We start from the raw sequence: 23,489 nt of genomic DNA on the forward strand, positions 1-23,489 counted from the left end.
TAATGTAAAACTTGCGAAAAATGAATCTTTGAATAATATTTTCAATAACTTCCCAAAGGAACATGAGAATTAATTTACCGTAACGAATGCAATTGCGCTAAACTCGCACTGACGAACTTCTAACTAAGTTTCAAAACACTTTTAAATCTTTGCTCGGGACTTGATCTGCTTAGGATCTCCTACAGGTATTCCCAGCAGGCAAATCACATCCATTTATTAGCAGCAGCAATTTATGCCACAATCTCACAACTTGTTGTTATCGTGCCACTAGAATTATAATTCCGCCATACATTCATTTATTGCTGATAACATGTTTGAGAAACTGAAAATACTTCTATTTGTAATTCTCTTGTGAAAATATATTCATATTATACAACATATTGACAACAAAAACAATTATTTTTTAACAAATATATTAAGGGTGCAAAATAAAAAAAAAATTAAATACAACCTCAATGATAATTAATATTTCCCTAAGTCGGTTCTACCTACGAGAGTGTTACGATCTGTGCCACGATGATTAGAATAGCCTATAAAGGTACACTTGGCCTTACTTTAATTGACTTTTATGAACGGTCCGCAGATTTTGAAATATTACTGACCGTTTTTCAAAATACTGTCAGTAACACAGATAGAGCATGGACCACTTTAGATAGATTAATTAAGTCAATTTGAGAAAGGTGATTCTAATCATCATGGTCTGATCAGAGTCTGCCTACGACGCATAGTTGATTTTCTTTTCGATAACCTGGCAAAATATCTAAATATTATCTCTGAGTATTTTAGAATAAATGTCAAAATTAATACTTGCTGTTTTCAAATGGTGAAATACCAAACAAAGCATGCTTCGGTCATCTTGAAATGCAAACATCATCAATATTAAGAACATCTAAAACTTTTAAGAGATTTTATTTGTTTTTTCTACTTCCTATTCCTATAAAAAGTGTAGTATGCAGCAGGTTAACAAACTTGGTGCATTATATAGTATTTTCTACTCCCTAATCTAAAATTACGTAAAGATCAAGAGTACGGAGAGCATCAGTTTAAGACGTCAGACATTTTAGGTTTAGGTTGCGAAAAGCTCTAGCATAGACTGATTATTAGGCTATTTGCAAGTTCGTTTAGTTACCCACAGATTTCAACACAACGGTTATGACGTAAACGAGAAACATAAATCCATTAAAATCATTGAACCTTCTCTCCTAAAAAATATTTTACTTTTCAGTATTTAAACATATTGATTCCTACGATGAGACAAGTACACCGCCGAGAATATATACGATCGGTTATTTTGACAAATAGATAACCAGCAGAATATTTTTCCAGTAGACAAAAATTTCCATTCTTCGGAAATTCGCCCCATAAATCATAAGCGAACTGAAATAACCCTCAGGGGAGCCGCATCGCAACACGGCCGGAAATAACGGGTTTAAATGCCCGGAACAATCTCTTCTACTTTGGCGGTTTTCGTCGGTACAAATGGTTGCGAATTGTGAATGTGGAGATGACCAGTGAAATGTTTTTTCGACGAATGCGTTTGGAATGTGATTAAAACAGAAAGTATCTAATGTTTTTTGACATATCCAGTTTTATTCGCGAGAATATCACAACATTTAAACTTTGGGCTTCCGGGAAAAATGCAGTAAGCCCCATTGTGTCCAACGGTCGGGACGGAGAGTTACTTTCTGCAAACATTTCTCGATAAAAAAAGTTCTTTTCTTACATTTTAACCCCAGGAGGACCGGTCAAAAATCCGACCAAACGTTAAATCCTAAATCCTCTTACGCGAAAACGCTAGAAAAGTTGCTTTTCACGGGGCAAAACTTTTCAATAAAACAAAACTAAACGAAAGTTGGGAGCACCTGCAATCAAAAACTCCCATTTGTGAAAATACGTCAACTTTATAGACAAAAGTTGGACATTAAAAGTACCAAATTTCTCAATAACCAATTTTAATAACGGTTTTTTAAGTTTTAGAATCTATTTTTAATACGTTTTATTCATTTATTAATATTTATTATTTATTATATTAATATTTATATTTATTCATTAACTGCTTTTCATCAAACCAAGAATGCAAACTAAATGGTGCGTTTATTCGTTTGGAAATTAGATTAATGCGACGATAGATTAAGAATTGCTTATGTAGCTACAAATTAATAATTAGAATTGACTTTTAGAGATTTAAAAAATAAAATGAAAAATATTTTAGGATTTTTTTTAACACACAACAAAGCATCGTAATTGTTACCATTTTAACAACGCTGTGTGCAAACGTCCAAACATAGTGAATTTGTTTAACTGCTACGCTATTTAGGCACCGATAGTAATATCAAAGTTGTACTTACAGCAAGAGGTCGCGGATCGAGTATATAAAACAACGTCAGTAGAGTTTAATGTAAAGCGATGGATACATGAGTGGTGTATACTGTCCATCTCCTATTTAACCTGTATTTAGAACACCTATTAGAGAAGCACTAGAAGACAATTAAGAAAGATAATAAAGAACTTGTACCAACCTGTAATCTACCCCAGATAATGTAGTCTGCAGTCTACTTTTAAGCGAAATTTCATGGTGTGGTGCTGTAATGTAGGATCGTTAGGGAAGGGGAGTGAGGAAGCTGGTTCGGCAGCCGGAGGTGGGACGGTTAAGTCTACTCACTGGCATTGGTTTCTCTTCTTCTTCTCCAAGTGCCTATCCGTTTCGGATGTTAGCGATTAGCATAGCAATTTATACTTTGTTGATGGCGATTCGGAAAAGTTCTGCTGATGATTTGTTAAACCACGTTCTAAGGTTTGCTAACCAAGATATTCTCCTACGAGCCGGTGCTTTCTTGCTCTTAATTTTGCCTTGGAGGATTTGTTGTAATAACCCATATCTATCTGGGTTCATCATTATGTGCCCGAGATACTGAAATTTCCAACATTTTACGGTATCAAGCAATTCTATTTCTTTAATCATACGTCGCAATACTTCTATGTTGGTAATTTTTTGTGTACAAAATATATTCAATATTCTCCTGTAGAGCCATAGTTCGAATACTTCCAGTCTCTTGGTCGTTTCTTTAGTGAGTGTCCAAGTTTCTACGCCATACAGAAGGATCGAGAAAACGTAGTAACGCAATAGTCTGAGTTTCCTGTGTAAGGACAGATTGTGACTCTTAAAAATCGAGCTCATTTTAATAAATACTGAGCGGGCCTTCTCGATGCCACATCGGATTTATTGAGAATTGTCCCAGTTCTAGTTTATGGTTGTTTCCAAGTATGTGTACTGCATTGGTCTCTCTAGGACGAACTATTTTCGTCAAAGGTCATATTGGAGAACACTCGACAGTCGGGTAAGTTGTAATGTTACAGGCAATGATAACGTTCTTAAAGTTGACACTCCTGAAGGACTGCAAAGGTTTATACACCATTTGGAGAACATATACGGCAGATACGACTTCAGGTTAAACTGAAAGAACACTGAAAGAGACATGAATTTTCAGAAAATTTTACTTCCAAAAATCCTAAGCCAAATACGCACCAGTTTTTTGGAAACAAAAATACTGGAATTCCCATGCTTATGAAATGGTTTTGCTGCATATCAAGAGTACTGCGTGTTACGCACCCAAATCCAACGCCTGCAAAATCTGCTAGCATGAGTTTCAGTGAATAAGGCTATATTGACCTCCCTGAAAGATAGATACTTGAAGGAGAAGAAGAAGTAAAGATTTCATGAATTATATATTAACGTTCCATTATAACATGTCAACGGGTTTGTGAGAACGGCAAGACCTAACTATCAAGAAGTGGGTCATAGTTACATGATAACGTAAATATTTGTGTAAACCAAGGGCCAATTTTCAATAAGTTTGATTGCTGCTTTTGAAATTGATGCTCCGTGTATTGTCTCTATATCTAATCCTTGATAAAAACACCAAACTCCGTGACGCACCAAAAAATCAGTCGGTTCTTCCTCCAACGCTACACAATTAACCTTAACAAGCACAAACAAGACCAGACAAATGAATGACCGCAATTGATTAATTAAACAGTTTTTGCTTATTCACGTGCGAGACCGTTCGAACCCTGCCGTAAAAAACATCCGTAACCTGATTTACAAAACCCCAAATGAATATACGGGCTTGGTCAGTCGTTTAAATCAAATAGTAATCTAGATTTGTCCGCTCCCATATTTTGATTGGTGGGGCGATATCGTATCGTATAAATCAGCAGGATAAATCGGGAATATGCCCATTCGGTGAGAAACTGTGGTTCGAAAGCAATATAATTTCGTACCTGTGACAAATCTCGGTAAAAATTTAGTGATGACGCTAATGTTACAAACAACACACATCGATAAAACATACAATAAACATTTTCTGCATTCTCAATGACCTATTTTAACTTAAATTCCAATTTTCAGAAATCTGCAAAGCTAAAAAAGAATTTTTTCTACCCCCCTCTGTAAAATACCTAATTACACACCGATCTAGCGCACGGGAAGTGTCACTTTACCACGTCAGTTTCGTTTCCCATGAATCCGAGCCCCTTCGGACATTTCCGGGATCTTACCGCACAGATTTGGGAGCGATCGGATGTTTCCGGAGATATATCCCTTTCAATTTTGACGTTTGTCAATTCTGACAGTCATGTCAGTGAATGTATTCGTGCTTTGCGAAAATGTACCCAAAAACTAACGCTCGTAGAAAAAGTATAGTATGCAACACGTTCGGTAAACTTTTTAAAAAACTCGCTCCGCTCGTGCCAAATAAATTCGTGAGTCAAATACCTTTTACCGCACTTGTTGCATAATATACTATTTCAAATTCCTATCAACCAATTTTACAGGTTATATTTGTTTTGCTGTTTACAATCATCTCCCGTTTATATGTTTTTTTGATACAGAGCAAGAGCTAGTCCCATCTACATAAAATAACACAATTAAATTATAGTAAATAGATATTTTTTTAAATCCAAAGTTAAATTCATTTACATCGTTTGAAATTCAAAAAATGTATGAATCTGTGCGTGAGTTATATTTATTTTACATTTTGTTTATTTTATTCAATTCTGTTTAAGCAAAAAAATGTATTGTTATTATGCAGAGTTTTTCGTTTTTTTTCTCATAAGTTTCCCATATTATAGAACTTTTACAATTAATGCAAATTGTTGTTATAAACATAAGGTGTCAAGATAAACTTTTTTACTACTCGATATATGACATCCAATATGAAATATTTTGATTCCCCATCTTTTCCTAATAAAAAATGTATGAAAATATTTTTGAAATGCAAGGCTTGTTAACAAGAACAAAAATAGTGGATATTTGTTAATGTTATTTCTCTAAAAAGTGCCTTAAACATGTGCAACTTTCATTTTTCTTCTGCCCACTCTCAAATATCCAATTATGCACGAATCAAGCTTGCGAAGTGTCATTTTATGTCAGCAATAGGATGTTTTTGGATGTTTGTAAGATCTGCAGATACTGCGTCCTGCAGTTACTACAAATGTACGAATTTGAGAAATTTTAGGTCTCTGTGCCTTCTTACATTTTGTTAACAACTTTAACAAATTACAGAACTTGCAAATGCAAATTGCTTTTATAAACATAAGTTATGAAGATAAATTGTGCTTCAAATATACTCCTATCCCTTCCTAATAAATTTTTTTTTATTAAAAATTACTAATCAAATACACGGATTAAGCTTGCAAAGTGTCACTTTAAGATGTTATCGGATGTTTGTCAGTTCTGCCGATCTTGCATCCTGTACTCATCACATTATTGCAGAATGTACTATTTTGTATGATAAACAAAAAATATATTGACGTTAATCCAAATAGTATATTACAGGTAAATTTTTGTTTTGTTGTTTGTTTGTGACGCCATGCACTCTCAATTGAAAAATTAAAAGAGTGAATGGAGGTATCGGAAAATCCCGACGAAAAGGAGGCTGATAATAAAAAAAATGATAAGGGCTTACAGACGGCCGATCTAACTCATATTCTTTTTTATATGGAAAGGTTAACTGATGGGCTCTGTGCAGCGCAACTGCTAAAACAAGCGTCCAGCTATTTTTTCAGCTAATGCCGTGATTCTGCATGTAAGCAAATGAAAATGGACGTATTTATTAAAAATGCTTATAACCTGTTCTGAAAATATGTATGACATATATTAAACAAATATTAGATTGTTTTAGAATTCTGACGTGGAATCTAACCTTATACTTTCTGTTGTTGTTGTGTTGAATTGTTTGATACAGCTAGAAAACAAAAGAAACACATCCATCTCTCTTGTAGTTACGAAGATCCATCTCCTATAGAAACTTCGAAATTCTCCCACCCTGTATATACGTGATCGATATAAGGAATAAAAATACTTAAAATAGCAGTGAAATGACGACGGCGGCGAATCATTAAGCACCTTCAATAAATTCCATAATTTAACTTGTTATGTCAACACCACACCAGCGGCAAGACGGTCGTTACAAACTTGCTGAGGACATCGTCTTAAATTTATAGGCCGCACGTTGCATGGGAGTTGCATGCTCGTCTCAAGTGCAGAACGGGGATTCGACAAACTTTGACTTGCTTCAAGATCAATTAAACTTCGCTAATTATGTCCTATATCAGGTCTGGCAAAAACGATAATCGATAATTAATTGCACTTGCCGCAGGTTGTTAACAACGTAAAGGCATGACAAGTTTCAAGGAGTCCCCTTTTAGATTCCGTTGAAGCTTTCCAAATCTTTTCAAAAGGACACGGGCGTAACGGATTTATATGAAAGTGGTCCCCATGTAACATCCTCTATTCCCATTCAATTTGCGAAAAAACACAGAGCGTTTGAGTATTTAAATGAACTTTTGTATTTTGTGCCTTTAGTGGACCGAGACAAGCATTTGCAAATTAAACTAGTAGAGTGTGTTGGGGCTTCTACCCCTGAGGCTTTTGGTTCGGTATGCGAAATCTTTTAAACTTCATAAGGGAACGATATGTCTAGGAAAATATGATATAATATAAAATTTACTTTTGAAATGAAAAAACTATATATTTCCTTAAATTTAATATTCGGAATAAGGGGATAGATGAGCTTATGTGGAACGCCCATCAACATTTGCTGTGATTTGGAATTGATTGACAGCAAGTTTACACATTTTAAAACACTTTTTAAGTATTTCAAGCATTAAAATTAGACTACAGTTTGTCTAAATGGATGATGTCATTTTTTTTAAGGAGGCGTGGGTATTCTTTCGGATTTTCTTGAGTGATAGGTGGCATTATCCATTACTATATCAGCCATATTAGACCCTGCAGGAATAACATCTAGCATGTGGTTTAGTCTTCAAAAACTTAACATGTATGGTTTCATGGCAGTCTCCAGTACGTTTTGATTGCAAGCCACCACCAATAAATCCAATGTGGTATCCTTCGAATGCGTCGTGTCGTCCAGATAATAAATATCCCTGTTTTCCTTCGAAAATGTTTAAGTGCTTTCAATAACGCCATCAACAGCAGATGATTTCTCTATTAAAAGTTTTAAGGTTTTTCCAAAATTTCAGACATTATTTTCCCCAAAGTAGGTGTTACTTTTTTAAGTTCCTTTTACTAATATACTTCCCTTGGGTAAGCTGATGGGGACAGTCTATCCTTGTGTACAAGTCAGTATACTGTTGACCCTCCTACTTCAGTCATATTCGAACACGTTTGAACTATTTTTCCAACTCCGAATCTTTTACAGTTCAATAATGATTTATAACTCTCTCACATTAAGAGACAGAGCATAGGTATATTATTCAGTAAAGTCATAAATTTTACAGGATGAATGTCACATATATTATGGTATTATCTCATAAATAAAAATGGTAGTTTAACAAAATATTAATACATATTTAAATTATTTTATACTTACGATATGTCTATGAAAATATGATCGCTTTGAAATTTATATAATATAAAATTTACTTTTTCTACTCCCGTCTGTAAAATACACACCGATCTAGCAAGCGGGAAGCGCCACTTAACCACGTCATTTTCGTTTCCCACGGATCCGAGCCAATTCGGACATTTCCGGCATTTTACCGCATGGATTTGGGAGCAATCGGATGTTTTGGGAGATATTACCCACGCTTTGAATTTTGACGTTTGTCAATTCTGACGGTCATGTCAGTGAATGTAATCCTGTTTTGCGAAAATGTACTCAAAAACTCAAGTCGTAGAAAAAGTATAGTATGCAACACGTTCGGTAAACATTTTAACTCACTTGTTGCATAATATACTATTTGAAATGAAAACACTATATATTCAACAAATTTCCTTAAATTTAATATTCGGAATAAGGGGATAGATGATCTTATGTGAAACGCCTACAAACATTTTTATTTTGAACAAAAGACACTTATTTTGACCGGAAAAACCACATTAGCCACATTATTTTGTGCCTTAAACTGTAAATAACTCTGGTAGAGAAATTAATAAACAAGTGAAAAAAATCAAAGAATTCACATCGACGATAAAAACAGACATGCCCAACATAATTAGCAATTGCGATTGTCCGTGTTGGTTTCATAGCAGAAGCCTTAGACCATGGGACATCCAACTAGGCTAACTACGCAGATCCTCAATATTTCTAGACTACTTGAAGGTATATGTTCAAATCTTTTACCGTCTGTATATTCCAATATCTTCCGCTATTTGTGTAAGCACGAACTGACCAGTACGTGGAATAGGAAACTAGCTTATAAATTGGACTATCTGGCTACTTGCTATTTATTCAATTCCCAAATTAACTTTCCTTGACTGCAATAAAATATTTAAAATTGGAAAATTTCACTTCCCAAAATATTTAAAATGAACACAATAAAAGGAACAACCATTTTCAATATCAGCATGTAAAATTTCCGGGAGTCTACCTGCATCTAGTTGAAAATCAAATTTCAATTCACGCGGAAAGATAAACCCGCCCTTCCATATAAAATACAACATAAAACGAACTTTCTTTGAACTCATGGGGTGGATATGGCAGATTTTCCCGTGGCGACAGCGGTGTAGGTTGCACGCCGTGCGAACACTTTTTGCAGATGATGAAATAACGCTTGGCTCTCTTTCTTTCAGCGAGGATTATTAGAAAATTGACACAGCATATGGTGTCGATTTCCAGTGCGTTTCAATTCCGTCTCCGCAGAGTGAAGTAGAACGAAAATTATTGGGAAATTGTACTTCGTATCGGAAATTTTCGTTTCGCCGACAAAAAAACATGGCTTTTTCTTTTGTGCAGCAAAATCTTTTGCCTGCGACAGTTGATCCTTATTTTTACATCAGTTTAATCGCACGTTAAGTAATTATTAACATTGTAAAAAAGATATTGTCACGGCTTATTGCTAACGGCTGGTGCGTAGTAGGGGTAGAGATCTCAATAAAAACACTCGCTTTTATAATACACTCTTTATTGGGTACACAGTAATACACGTAGGTAAGGTCTGTTTATAGATATAAGAAAGTGACTAACTAATAATAATTAAGGAAAGAGCCGGACAAACTGTAAGAATGAAATATGGCCGAACAGGTCCGTACTTTGCTCAGAATTTAATTATTTGGGGTTTGGTTAGGAAATATACTAAACAATATTTATTTATTTATGTGTGTAGCAACATTGTTACGACGAATGGCAGATTTCAGTTAGTGCCAAATATGTTCAATGGGATAAAATATACAGTGGTAAGGTATAACTTAACTTGAAACTGTATGCCCTAGATTTTTTGCATAATTATCACAGACGTATTCCTTTTGTAGATTCAAACTTTGTAGAACCTCAATTAATTGCTTATTGGTATAATCTTCGTGAAAATAAATGTTATGATACATGTAGTTTTGGATTGTTGCTTTTGTGTCACATGAGGAAGGGGTTTTAGTCATCTGTCTACTGTGATTGCATTGCCCATTACAATGACGCTATTAGGAGGAATGTTTAGAACTAGTTTGCTTTTAAACCAACTTTCAAATGAATCAGCGGTGGTGTTTTCATGGTAATCCATAGAAAAATATTTAATATATTTCTCAGATAGAGAAAGTCCATTTGGAATCCAATCAACTTTAGAGCCAGCATGCAAAATAGTTATTCTTTTACCTCTTTTTGATGGCGCGGTTGTTTTACACTTATCAGTTGAGTCACACCAACCAACCCTTTTCAGGCGTATCATAAATGTCGAACCAAGTTTCATCCATGTAAATAATTGGCATTTGTTGTTCTCTGTAAATCTTAATTTTTTCTAGATATTCCAGTCGCCATTTCCGAATTCTAAAAGATTCCATTAAAACTTGCCTTTTGTCAATTTTCTTAAATCTAAAACTCATGTGTTGAATACACTTCCATAAGGTATAATTTCATCTTTTTCAAGCCTCCTAATTAAGATATCTAATGCAGGCACGCTTTGTTGCTCGTATAACTGGTAAATTTTACCCCGTATTATATCTTAACCACTTTCATATACACTCGAGAAAATATCAGCATCGCTTCTTTTTTTCCTCGCTGAAATGGGACTATTCACAATTTTCCATAGAGTTAATGTTGGAATTTTCGTCAATGTGGCCGTTTTTTCTAAAGATGCTTGCTTGCTGGCACCAAATTCAATGAGAGTCAAATAAACATTGTTTATTACTTTCTTAGTATCAATAGAATAGTGTTATCTACATTTGGGCGTTAGCATCTCCCGAGATACACTAGACTCGCACATGTTTTGCATAATTCGCACACGATTCAACACACGCTGTATACACACGAAATAAGAATGATTACTAATAAACTTATACTAAGTAGTATACCAAAACAAAGAATATTAAACACAGGTAGGTATAAAATTATTTTCTATTACGGACCACAATTTTACCTGAATTTAAATTCCGAAACTTTAGGTAATAATCTTGTAGCATTGTATGTTAATGACCACACTTGGATAACCCCATTCGAAAGCAATTGGTCACTTTCTTATATCTATGAATAGACCATATCAACACTTTAAGACACTGTTAGCTCAGATCAGAGGGTATCCTTCCGACTTCCGAGGTTGTTAAGCAGGAAAAAGTCCAGAGCCAAGGGCTGTTGATCGGTTAAATAGTTTGAACAATAATATACCAACTATAATAATAAAAACAGTTTTAAAGTATATAGCTACCTTTATGCCGGAGTTAGCAATATAACTGAATTTTTATAACAGCAAACTAAACGAAAATATGTTGACAAATCGTATGCATTCACTCCACAATAAAGAATGCAACGTAATCAGGTGTCCTATGCAATAAGTCACGGGTTTAATTAGACACTAACGCAGAGCAAAGAAGAAAGTGCTTAATTAATTAATTAAGCATAACAGTAGCCTGTGGAAGTTTCTTTGAAAAATTAAGCCAAACCATTCTTGTAAGATGCAGAACACCAATTTTAGACAAACGCAAAAGGGGACACAGTGGCGTAGTTTTTTATTTTATATCATAGATATTGGATGTTCCCATTTTGCAAAAATTTGCCTCAAGCCACATTGTAACCACAGCATTTCGTGCAATAAAAAGAACGAGTGAATGAATAGGAAGAGGGAGAATTGAAATACATATTCACACATGTAGTGGTAACTACATTTTAAATATATTGAAAAATTTAGTTTTATAGAAACGATTTGCTACAAATAAGTCAATTAGCTGCTGATACAAAATAGTTATTAACTAAAAGAAAATTATTTCGAAAGTACCTTCTTCTATATTAGTAAGTGAAAGTTACGAATTTTTAATAGTTATTTAAACAGAACTCCAGGTTTTTGTTGATTTTTGTTCTTGATACGAAACTGCCTAATTTAAATAAAACGATAAAACGGCATGTTTCTAAGTTCATACACATACAATTTAACTCACACTTTAACTGAACTGTTATACCGTAGTTGTTTTTAGAACGAAGGAACAAAAGCAGAAATAAAATGAAATTGAACTTCCAGGCCTGCATTTGTGAAAGTCAAGCGGAAAGGATATTATTTCAAATTACGGCTTGAATAATTAGAATACAGAATAATTTCAATTTTAGCCAAATATTGATAGAAACCTTATTAAAATTTCAAACAAATAAATTTAATATTACCTAATTTTAAAACTAATCCACAACATTGGACCATTCCATCATATTAATATGTTCAGACTAAACCATAAGCAGCTTTATTTGAACGTAATGTGGAAATAAAATGTTCTCAATATCCAAAATGAATGAATGAAGAGTCAACAATAAATAGTTTTCGTTTCAAAATATTACTTATTTCTCTTCGTTTTGTTTTTTCTGAAATAGGTCGATGGTAACACAATTTTACTCAAGCCACGCCTATTTCTCTTAAATATATTGTGAACCCAAGTGTTATATATTTCTGGAGTGCATTTAATACACTTTCATGGTCATGGGGAAAGTACTAAATTCAAAAGAAAAGAAACAAATAAAAAAAATAAGAATTTTACATGAAATTAGTATGAAAGAGCACAAGGTTATTTCATTTTTCTTGTTTTAACGAAGTGTATAACAATACGCATATGTGTTCTGTAATATTTAATTATTTTATATACATATTTTAACATCTACCTAGGAACATTTTATATACATATTTAAGAACTACATTTAATGTTTCAAATAATCGGTCATTTTCTTTCGAATTTTTTTAGTATGCCAATATGCATCTCATACTTTGGCTTGTATTTTAACCATTTCTTCGACATGGACATCTTCCCCATGATACAGAAAAATTTCTCTAACAGCTTAACTGAATGGTTGGTAGGGATCCCAGATCAACTTCTTCCTCTTGGTGCTCTTCCTCGCCATTTTTGCTTGTTGTAATATGGGTTCCTCTGTCAAGTCTGTTGTTGTAGGCAAATCCTGATCTATCAGCATAAAATCTAGCAACTCCTCACTTGTAAACGTAATTATTGTTTGAAACTGCTTTATCCACTGGCTTAGTGGCTGATCATCTTCCAAGTCCTGTGCGCATTCTGTCTCGGTAATAAGTCCTGCATGACGATAGGAGTTTTGAATTGTTTCTGCTGTCACCTGTTTCCAAGCTTTACTAATAAAGTTGACTGAATCTAGCGTATTAATGGAAAATTTGTCTTCGGACTCGATCATTTCCATTAAAATGTATTTCCAGTATCGACTCTTTAAACCTTTTGATTACGCTCTGGTCCATCGGCTGGAATACACTTGTTGTTTCGATTTGGAATATGGGGATGTGCAGGGCAGTTATCTTAGAGAAGTAATATTTTCCTCCCCTTTAATTCTGCACCCCATTTTCGTATCTCCCCCTCAAAAATTTGCGATGCCATCCATGCAGACTTGTTTGCCTTGTAAGTGACCGGCAAATGCTTGATGTTCTTAAAACATCGTGGGTTAGTTGATATAATTTTAATTTCTCTGCCCAACCGTAAAGCTTGAAAAGCATTTGCAGCCAGCCACCGTGTAATATAATATAATTAAAATTCTTTAACAGTAAACTCAACGAAAGCTGATACATCCCAGGGAACAATTACAATTTACTTAAATATTGATCGATCTCAAGACTCGCCACCACGAACTGGCCGCTGACTAATAAATTTCAACTCCAATGAAGGAAAACATAAATTACGGTGAGTTATGATTTTCGCGAACGCTATTTTGATGCAAATGCTCGATACCACGCCTCTTTTCGACTGATATTAATGTCCATTATGTAACACCTAGTAACCCTCAATCAAATGGACCAATCGAAAGATTTCATTCTACTATCATCGAACACTTAAGAATAATTATAACCAAAAATAAAGGCAAAGCCGACATTTTAAACCAGATGCCCTATGCAATATTAGGATACAATAATTCTATACACTCCGTGACAAAACAAAAACCAATTGACGTAATAAACGGTCATTTAAATTCCAAAGACCCCTTCAATATAAATCTAAACGAAAAACTAGTTAATAATTATGTACAGGAACATCGCGAGTTGACTAAAGAAATTTTCAAAAAACTAAATGAACAATTAATTAATCATAAAGAAAGCGTAATCGAAAAACAGAACGAAAATAGACAAGACCCCCTTCCGTACAAACCGGACGCGGACGTTTACAAAAAACTAACCTCCAATATTCGTAACAAGTTAACACCAAAATTCGTTAAAGACAAAGTCCTCCAGGACCGAAAAATAAAAATTAAAACTAGTAAGAAAGTATTTCATAAGCAATCCCTAAAGAGACAAAGGCTAATCAGAAAAAATTGTTACAGGTGCAACCTGATAGGAACAATGATAGCCAAGGAACTGACGATAACGAACCTAGACAAAAACCCGGGAATTCTTCCCTATAAGATAGGAACCGCAATAATAAAAGTAAAACAACATTCCTTTATTCACTATTACGATCTTGACCCAGTTAAATTAGAAATTGAAAAAATAAGAAATATTTATGACAATATTTCTATCAGCATGCAAAAACATGAATACCTTTTCGAACTTTCAAACTTCGATCAAACAGTAAACTTTCAATTAATTTTGGCAGAACAAAAACTAAACTCTCTCCGCTTACAATATAAAGAAAAACGTGGTATAATTAACCGCTTAGGTACGATAATAAAAAGTATTACGGGAAACCTAGACGCAAACGACGCAATTTTCTACAATAAAGCAATATCTGACCTGCAAAATGGACAAATTGAAGTTATTAGTAAGTTAAACAAGGAAATCTCTATCACCACAAAAGTAATTCAAAATTATAATCGAACTGTTTCATTGATAAAACATAATCAAGAAGTAATATATAAGGAAATGAATTTAGTGATTCAAACACTCAATGCGACTATTGTTAATTTTAGCGATTTCCTAAAAGCTCGAAATGTTTTTGATCAAATTAACTTTACATTAAACACCGTTTTGCAACTGCTTTCTTCTATAGAAAACGCTATAAGATTTGCTCGATTAAAAACTGTTCACAGTAGTAGCTTAAAGATCGAAGAGCTCGAATCAATAATTAAAACTATATTAAAGTATTATCCACCAGATAACTTACTTTTTGCAGACTATACGAAAAACCTTTATAAATACTATGAAATTTTAGAAGTGGAAGTGTATTTTTCAGATAACAAAATCGTTTTTGTTTTGCACTTCCCAATTATTCACCCCCAAGATTTCGACTACTATCACCTATATTCCATCCCTACCAAAAATTCCACAACGATTATTCCAAGTAATACCTATCTGATAATGAACGAATACATCTACCAATATATGTCCACGACATGCAGAAAGCTGCACCCCAACTTCTACTGTTCCAAAGTAGAATTGATAAATGGAAACAACCCAGAAGACTGCATTCATCAAATCCTAAGATTAAAATCGACTTACATCAATTGTAAACAAACGTCTATCGAAATTACGGAACGCATTATTCAGCAAATCGATGAGGCGAATTATATATTGATACTCTTAAACCATACTAAAATAAAAACAATTTGCCAAAAAACGGACTTCACAACTATAAAAGGAAATTATCTAATCCACCTGCCACCCGGATGCCGATTTGAAACCGATGATCGTTTCTATATTAACGATACTTTAGAATATAAATATCTAAATGCTAATTGTTTCAAGTTTTTATGAAACTGGGCTACAATAGTATAGTTTCGTCTTTTTCCGGCCCTATGTGATATTACCGATTTTTTTACCCAAAATACTCAAAATACTTTTAACTGAAAATTAAAAAATAATAAAATAATTAGAGAAATACAATATCAATTATACTCAAGCAGACATATTTCCGAATGCAAACCAGACTATTCAGTAGTTTTATTAAATGAATGTCATTGGGAATTCGAATATTTTTTAATTTAATAATTAATAAGAGATATAAGACAATAGTTTGATTAAATTGAATATTTGTAGGTCAAGTAAATATGAATCTTATAATAAAGGGCTATAATGGTATAAAACCAAAACCATTACTTATCTCTTGGTATCTAACGTAACCAAAGCACCCAAAATGCGGTAGACCGTGGGTTATGGCTTTGTGTACAAATAAGTCAGTATTTGGTTGAGTTTGGTCATTTGGCCCGTGGACTTATCTTACCTACCGGACACTTAAGGAAAAATATTAAAAATAATTTTTTAAGGTAACCGTTCAAAATTACATCTAAAAAAATCTAATATTAGTTTGAACATTGAGGACATTTCAAAAAGTGCTTATCTCATCGAACTAGGTGCGCACAAATTATCGGACTGCATTTCTTAATATCGCAATTGGTTCTACAATTGTTCAAAACTAATGATTTGCATGGTAAACTGTAAAAAAACACAAATATTAATTATCAGTAAAAACGATATTGGAAACCTACAGTTTACTGCAAACAACGAAGCCATCAAAACAGCAGAGACAGTTACATACCTGGGCTGTACTTTGAACAAAGATTGGGACCACTCTCGAGAAACAAAGTGCCGAATCGAAAAAGCAAGAAGCACATTTAACAAAATGAGAAACATACTCTGTAATTGTAATTTTTAATACTAACCGGCAAAAGGATGATTTAATTCAACCTTACAGAACTTTAGGCGCGCATAAAATCCTTAGTAGACGGCAGCGTTGAAGAACGCATTTACTGATACATAGTGTACTATGTACTTAATTAGTTACAATGTCCTTTTAAAAATAAAAATTGAAATTTTGAGCTAGATGAGACGTTTACCATATTTTTGCTTTCAGCGAAGATTACCATAACGGGCACATTTATAAATCCACCGCCTCTGTTCTCGTTTATAGAATTTCCATTTAAAGACATTTTTTCTTCCGAGAAACGCAAGCTGATTGAAAATAAAGAGGACATAGGGATTTTGCGTAACCCAACCCCATAAATCACGACGACCAAAACGTTTACAAGGATCATTCGATATCCAATACCAAGCAGAGAGAAATATTTTCGGGAAAAACAAAGGACCAGGAGACGAGCGAACAAATACGTTATTACTTAACAAAGGAGAAATATCAAATTTCCATTAATATACATTTTGTCCTTCTCTAACATTTAGCAAGTCAAAAGTTGTGCCTCAGCCTGAATTATTGTCGCGTTCGCGCTACCTCTTCTTTTTTCCGTGAAACCGTTCGAGTTAATTTATTGGGTTATTTATAATATTTAGTGAACCCCTTTAGAAATTTATCCTAACCGCAACCACCGAGTGTGTTTAAAAATTACCGACACGAACTCGGCCGCATATACGCAACACCACGAGTCATAAATAAATAAACCGAAATCGTTCGTCTTTAACTTTTAAAATTTAAATCCTTTAATGCAACTACCCTCCGGTGCATTTAAATTCGCAACGATGCAGGTCGGCAACATCGTGTCGATTAAAAGGTTATTCAGAAAGTAATTTCGATTTCGAACGCTGCAGACTACCAAATTGCAAACGATTCAGCGGACAGAACGTAATCTAATTACCCTGTTTTATTTTTATCTGTAGGTTGCAAAAAAAGGGTAAAGAGATACGTTCACTCGTTTTCCGGGTCGTGCGTTTGATAATGAACGATGTAGTCTCTGTAAAACGAAGGATTGTACCCTGCGACACACAAATGCAAGGATACTAGAGATGGTAGCAAAGTGCTGAATGTTCAAAGTGTCGAAAATTCAGAACGGGTTCTGGTTCGGTTGGGGGGGGGGGGGGGGGGGTTTCGAACAGCGGACCCACCAACAGCTGAGACGTGACGTACAGCGAAAATTATACTTTATACAATGATAGATAAATAAACTGAATGTTTAGTCTAAAATCAGCGATTTTTATACGGAAATCAAATTTAATACTAAATATAAACACGAATTCAGCTAAATGTGCGACGGAACGAGGTAAAATTGATTTAATGTTTTCTAGTAGTTGAACTGAGGTGGCTTTTACTTGATGAAAATCCATTTATCAAAATAAATAAGAACTAAAAGTTCAGATTTTCACGAAATTATATATTACGACATGACAATTGTTTCGACAACACCGTGTCTTGTTTTTATAGTAGCTTACGAAAAAGGGGTTTTGCATGCTTATTGCAAAAACGTAGTATTTTACAACATTATTTAACCCTTTGTAGATATATATAGATATATATATATATATATATATATATATATATATATATATATATATATATATATATATATATATATATGTATATATTCTCACGTATTGATTAAACTCCGACTGGAATCCTGCATCCGACTGGAATCCTGCAAATCCTGCATCCGACTGGAATCCTGCAGACGTTTCGCCAAAATCTCACTTGGCATCTCGCGCTCCGAAAACACTTCGAACACTGGGAGGTTATCGGCGGTGCGTGCGGTATTTATACTCTACGCCGGAGATGGTAACGGTGCTGCTTGTGCGTGGGGGGAGGTGGCTCCGCCCCCTGAATTGTCGCGTTGTTAATTTCGCCCGATCGTAGTTGCGATGTCCCCGTTGGCTGCTGCGCATCGCTCTGCTGTTTGATTATCGTTCTCCACGTGTTGGATAAATGCAGAGCGTCGTCTCTCGTATTGAGGTGTCCGGACTTTTCTATTTCGATGGCCTCTCGTATAATCCTAGTCCTAAAATCAGGAATATTAGCTATTTGTTTGCAAGTGCCGAAATCAATTTTATGGCCTGTCTGATGTTGGTGCTGAAACAAAGCAGATGTTGTTTGTTTGTTTCTTATGGCTAAACGATGTTCCTCGAGCCTGGCTGAAATCCTTCTGTTGGTCTGTCCCACATACGTCAGGCTGCACGATCCGCATGCTACACTGTATACTCCTTGGTTTTCCAGAGTAATTTTTTGTTTTGGGTTTCTTAGTATTGCTCCGATGGTATGGTCAGGTTTGTATGCCGTTGATATGTCGTGTTTCCGTAATATTCGGCCGATTTTGTCAGTAACCCCCGGATGCAGGATTCCAGTCGGAGTTCAACGAGCGAACGGATGATATCCCGGAGTATAGTGTCATCACATATATATATATATATATATATATATATATATATATATATATATATATATATATATATATATATATATATATATATATATATATATATATATATACATATCCAGAAAGTTTGTATATATATATATATATATATATATATATATATATATATATATATATATATATATATATATATATATATATATATATATATATATATATATATATATATATATATATATATATATATATCCAGAAAGTTTGTAAACAGTATTACAATAACCTGTGAGAGTTTTTTTGAAAAATTCTATACAGAGTGGTCCATAGCGTAAGTAATTTTTATATTCTATATGGAAAAAGGCCAAAAATAGGTGTTTGATTAAAAAATGAATTGGTCAACGTTATCCCTCCAAGTAAATTATAAATAAAAATAAATTTGATTTTGTGGACGTCAACTTTTATCTTAGCTGCTGGCTGAACTAAATAGGGGGCGACGAAAAAATTATCAAGAAGATAATCACGAATTAGTAAAAATATTCTTTTGAATGCGGATTGCAGTACCCTTCAATAAAATTAACTTATTTTTTTTGAAAACAATAATTGATCGTATGCATGGGAATTCATGTGTTCTGTGCGGATTTAGCATCCGATGCACGTTCTGTATCTATAAAACAAGCAACATTTTGCTAATTCGTATTCGGATTATACCTAACTAGTATCAACTGTCAAATTATAAAGTCTCTCCTCTCCCTATCAAATGCCCTCATTTTTATGCTGAAAAAAACATTCGGGTCAACAAAAAGTTCATTATTGTACTTTCTTTAACAAATGCGGCCCAATGACATTTCTTGCATGTTGATATGTCTACTAAAACTTAATCCTTAATCAGCATACAGTTTAAATGAATTCCGCCAAGAATTTCAGAAAAATTATCTCAGATCCAATTCATATCATAACATGACTTGTCGTCATAACTTTTATTTAGAATCCTAATGAATTACAGCAAATAGTAATTTATAGATCAGACTCTATCATGCTGTGACTGCTACAATTAAAAACTTCATTATGTGACGGTTTTGCAAAGACATAAAAAGGATACTATTATGTCGCGAATTTTGTAGTGTTGCAATATGGTTAACTTCTGAGTTTCAATAATGTTTAAGATTACTTACGCACGTTTTATGCCAAATTGTCATTCCATTTGCAACTTGTGTATTTACGTATTATTTGTTATTTTTAGGGAGAAATTATCAATAAATTACCTATCTATTTATCTATAATCTTTTTAGTAAATCGAATATATTGGGTGGTGATTGACTTAATCTTATGTCTATCATATTCTTGACCAGTGATTTCAAGATTTTTTTCTCATAGACCACTTTTCAAATTCCTCCGGGGATCCACTTGGACCACTTTTGAGAACTGAAGAACACCCAAATGGTGAATTTTCAGGGAATGAAACAACGATTGTAGTAATATATAGATGAAAGTCTTAGTCATAATTTTAAGTGCCTGGAGGTGCCCATGGCAATGTAATATTGAGTATTTTTCATTCGAAAGAGATTAAATGAATTTCTAATCGAGTTAATCAGACCACAACCATCACAATAAGCATAGTGTCGCTCTCTGTGCAAAGTTGTTTGTTGAATCCATAAAAAGTTTTAACTAAGAAATAATAATTTCTCTCGGACCCCAAGCACTCTTCTGTCAAATTTTCAGTAATTGCATGAGAGCAATTATGGATTAAGTACGCAATTAGTATGCCTACCTTAAGATGCTTCAATATTAGATCGTCCCATGTTCGCAGAATAATTGATAATGCTGGATGTTAATATTGTTAATCAAAGATGAAGGAGATTAAAAAGTTGTATCACTGTGATACATGGATTTAAGTGTCCCCAAATTTGAGAAAAGTAGAAAAGAGTAGAAAACCATGATAAAGTTAAGGTAAAAACAAAACCAAAATTCAATTAATATTAAATTGTGTATAAACCCATCTTAATTTGTAAAATGGGGACAAAGGCTGACATTAATATCAGATCTGTGCGCCTCAATTTTGATTAGTTTTATCTGACTTTAACAGGGCTCGTATACCAAGTCAATGAATTAATTAATTTTTATATAAATATTTTTTAAAGAATGGCTTTGTTGAATTCACTAACTCGTTTTGAGATAAATTCTAGCTGATTCACACTAAAATGCAAAAATATAAACTTAGATTCCAATTATCTAACTTGTAATTAACTCGCATTTCACATTATTGCGAATTTCGAATAATGACTATTTAATGAAACAAGCGGAACAAAATGAAATGTTAATATTATATATTTAAATGATGAACTTAATTAATTAGCTCTCCTAGTTACAATTTAAATTATTCCAGGAAATTCGATAAATTAAAATCAATGAGGCAATATCAAACCTATTGAATATTTTAGAGTAAATTCTACTTAATCCGGAGTCATACAAGAAATAAAGGTACCGAGCAGTGCAGAATAAAAATGTTTATTTCCAGACGGAACAATGGGAAATTAATTAATGTGAATATGTTCGTATAAAACCATTAATAAAAACAAAATGCGGCTGCTGAACGTTTTATATTTTCCAACTGGATATGAATTTTTTGTTTCATTTCGAAGTAGGTAGTTTAAATTCAATTCAAAAGTGATTATTTATTTACTTGTTAGCAAATACACATTTTCTGACAGATCCCAACCAGAAACCGGAGTGAATTTTTAACAAATATGTAACTTTACATGTTGATAAATTACTACGGTTCTATTTGCTATTGCGTAACCCATTGATACTAAAATATGTAAGTTCTCAAAGAACTACATACCAAATTAGAGCCGAGTGACGTCATGATCCCCGAGATGACCTTCTTTGATAAATTGACCTTTCTCTTTCCATCAAGGGAAGATTGGAGAGAGGACAGAGTCGGCTCCTGGGATGGACTTGTCTGGTACAAGGACGGGTCCAGAATGGGAGATCTGGCCGGAGCTGGAGCGTACTGCGAGACAACGGGATCGAGCTTGAAGGTCCCAGTACTGCACTGTATTTCAGGCGGAAATTTTCGCTATATTGATGGCAGCCAGAGAGGTGCTTTGGCTCAACCACGAAAGCAGGAGGGTATTCTTCTGCTCGAATAGTTGGGCTGCACTTATGGCGCTGAAGTCAGTGCGCACGCGCTCCTTGTTGATAAATTAGTGCAAAGGGGTACTAAGGAAAATGACCGAGGGAGGAATGTCACGTTGGTCTGGGTCCTGGGTCACACCGGGATCCGGGGCAATGAGGCAGCGGACGCCTTAGCCAGGGAGGGCTTTTCGCATAGGCATATGGGACCAGAGCCCCGCTTGGGGATCGCCCCGTGTGTGAGGCAGGGAGCTCTCGAAGTCTGGGTGCGAAAACGTGCCGCGTTGGGCTGGAGAGTTGTTCCGGGAATGAGGCAGGCGAGGCTTATGATGGGCCCGCCCTTCCTCGGACCAGGGAGCTGCTTAGACTGACCAGAAGGGAGTGTAGAGCACTAACAGGGGCCTACACAGGACATTGCAGGCTTAGGAGGCATCTTTGCTTGCTAGGCATTGGAGACGACCCGGAGTGTAGGTGGTGCATGGAAGGGGAGGAGACCCCGTATCATCTGCTCACCGAGTGCCCTGCCTTGACATGGGCACGGTATTGGACTAAAGGAGTTGCTGACCTTCTATAGGAGGGACGACATTCTGGACGCCCTCTAGAGCGGCCTGGGGGCACAACGGGCCCATCTGGTGGCCTAAGTGCTTGGACGCCCGCGAGGGCGCCCCCCTTTAATACCAATACCAATACCAAATTAGAACGAGGAGCCTGGGCAGATATAGCCGCCAAAGAAATACTACTGGAAAGAACGAGGAAAAAAAAGCGTAGGCGAAAACTGCTTCACCAAATAGAAACGTCAAATACTTCCAAAAAAACTTAATTGACAACTATATTAATTTCCCTTTCAGAACAATCTTTGCAAATTTTTGATACACTACACGCAGTGCAAACCATCTTTAAAATCTAAGTGTAGAGTTACCAAGGCAAAATTTTAATTACCAGGTGTTACAGCGAAACTGAGCAAATACTTGTGTCAAAAAGTTCGTTTTTTCGAAAGCTACTATTTTCGTGTAAAATTCTTGCTCTCCATTTAATTAATTATACAGATTTTTCAAGATTCCCTTTTCTGTTTGTAATGAGAGTCGATAAAAGTCCCCTTGTCAGTGCGGACGTTAATTGTATTTGCCTGTAAGCGACGAGTTGACAGTTTTTGCAACTTTTCTTAATTAGTTAAATAACCGTTCGAAACAACGTAACCCAGTAAAAAACTGTTTCTTCTCTTTACTGGATGAAAATTCAAAATGGAATCTCTAAACTACTTTTAATCAATCATGGAACTCTTTCTTTTAAGAATAATATTTGGAATTTGCTGTTTACATTGTAACAAATTCACCAAAATTCTGTATTGAATATTTTTTATGGAAAATATTTTTTTATGTATGAGTAAAATTTCCAAGTAGCACA

The 23,489-nt window shown here is 34.6% G+C and overlaps 1 protein-coding gene across 2 annotated transcripts in view; it reads right to left on the reverse strand.

The window, feature by feature from the left end:
- LOC132697070 (neuroligin-4, Y-linked-like) overlaps positions 1 to 23,489 on the reverse strand; it is a 489,753-nt gene that overhangs the window by 75,432 nt on the left and 390,832 nt on the right. The window lies entirely within an intron of this gene.

Source organism: Cylas formicarius, unplaced genomic scaffold (assembly GCF_029955315.1).
Source record: "Cylas formicarius isolate icCylForm1 unplaced genomic scaffold, icCylForm1.1 PGA_scaffold_1__22_contigs__length_36826433, whole genome shotgun sequence".
Taxonomy (NCBI): domain Eukaryota; kingdom Metazoa; phylum Arthropoda; class Insecta; order Coleoptera; family Brentidae; genus Cylas; species Cylas formicarius.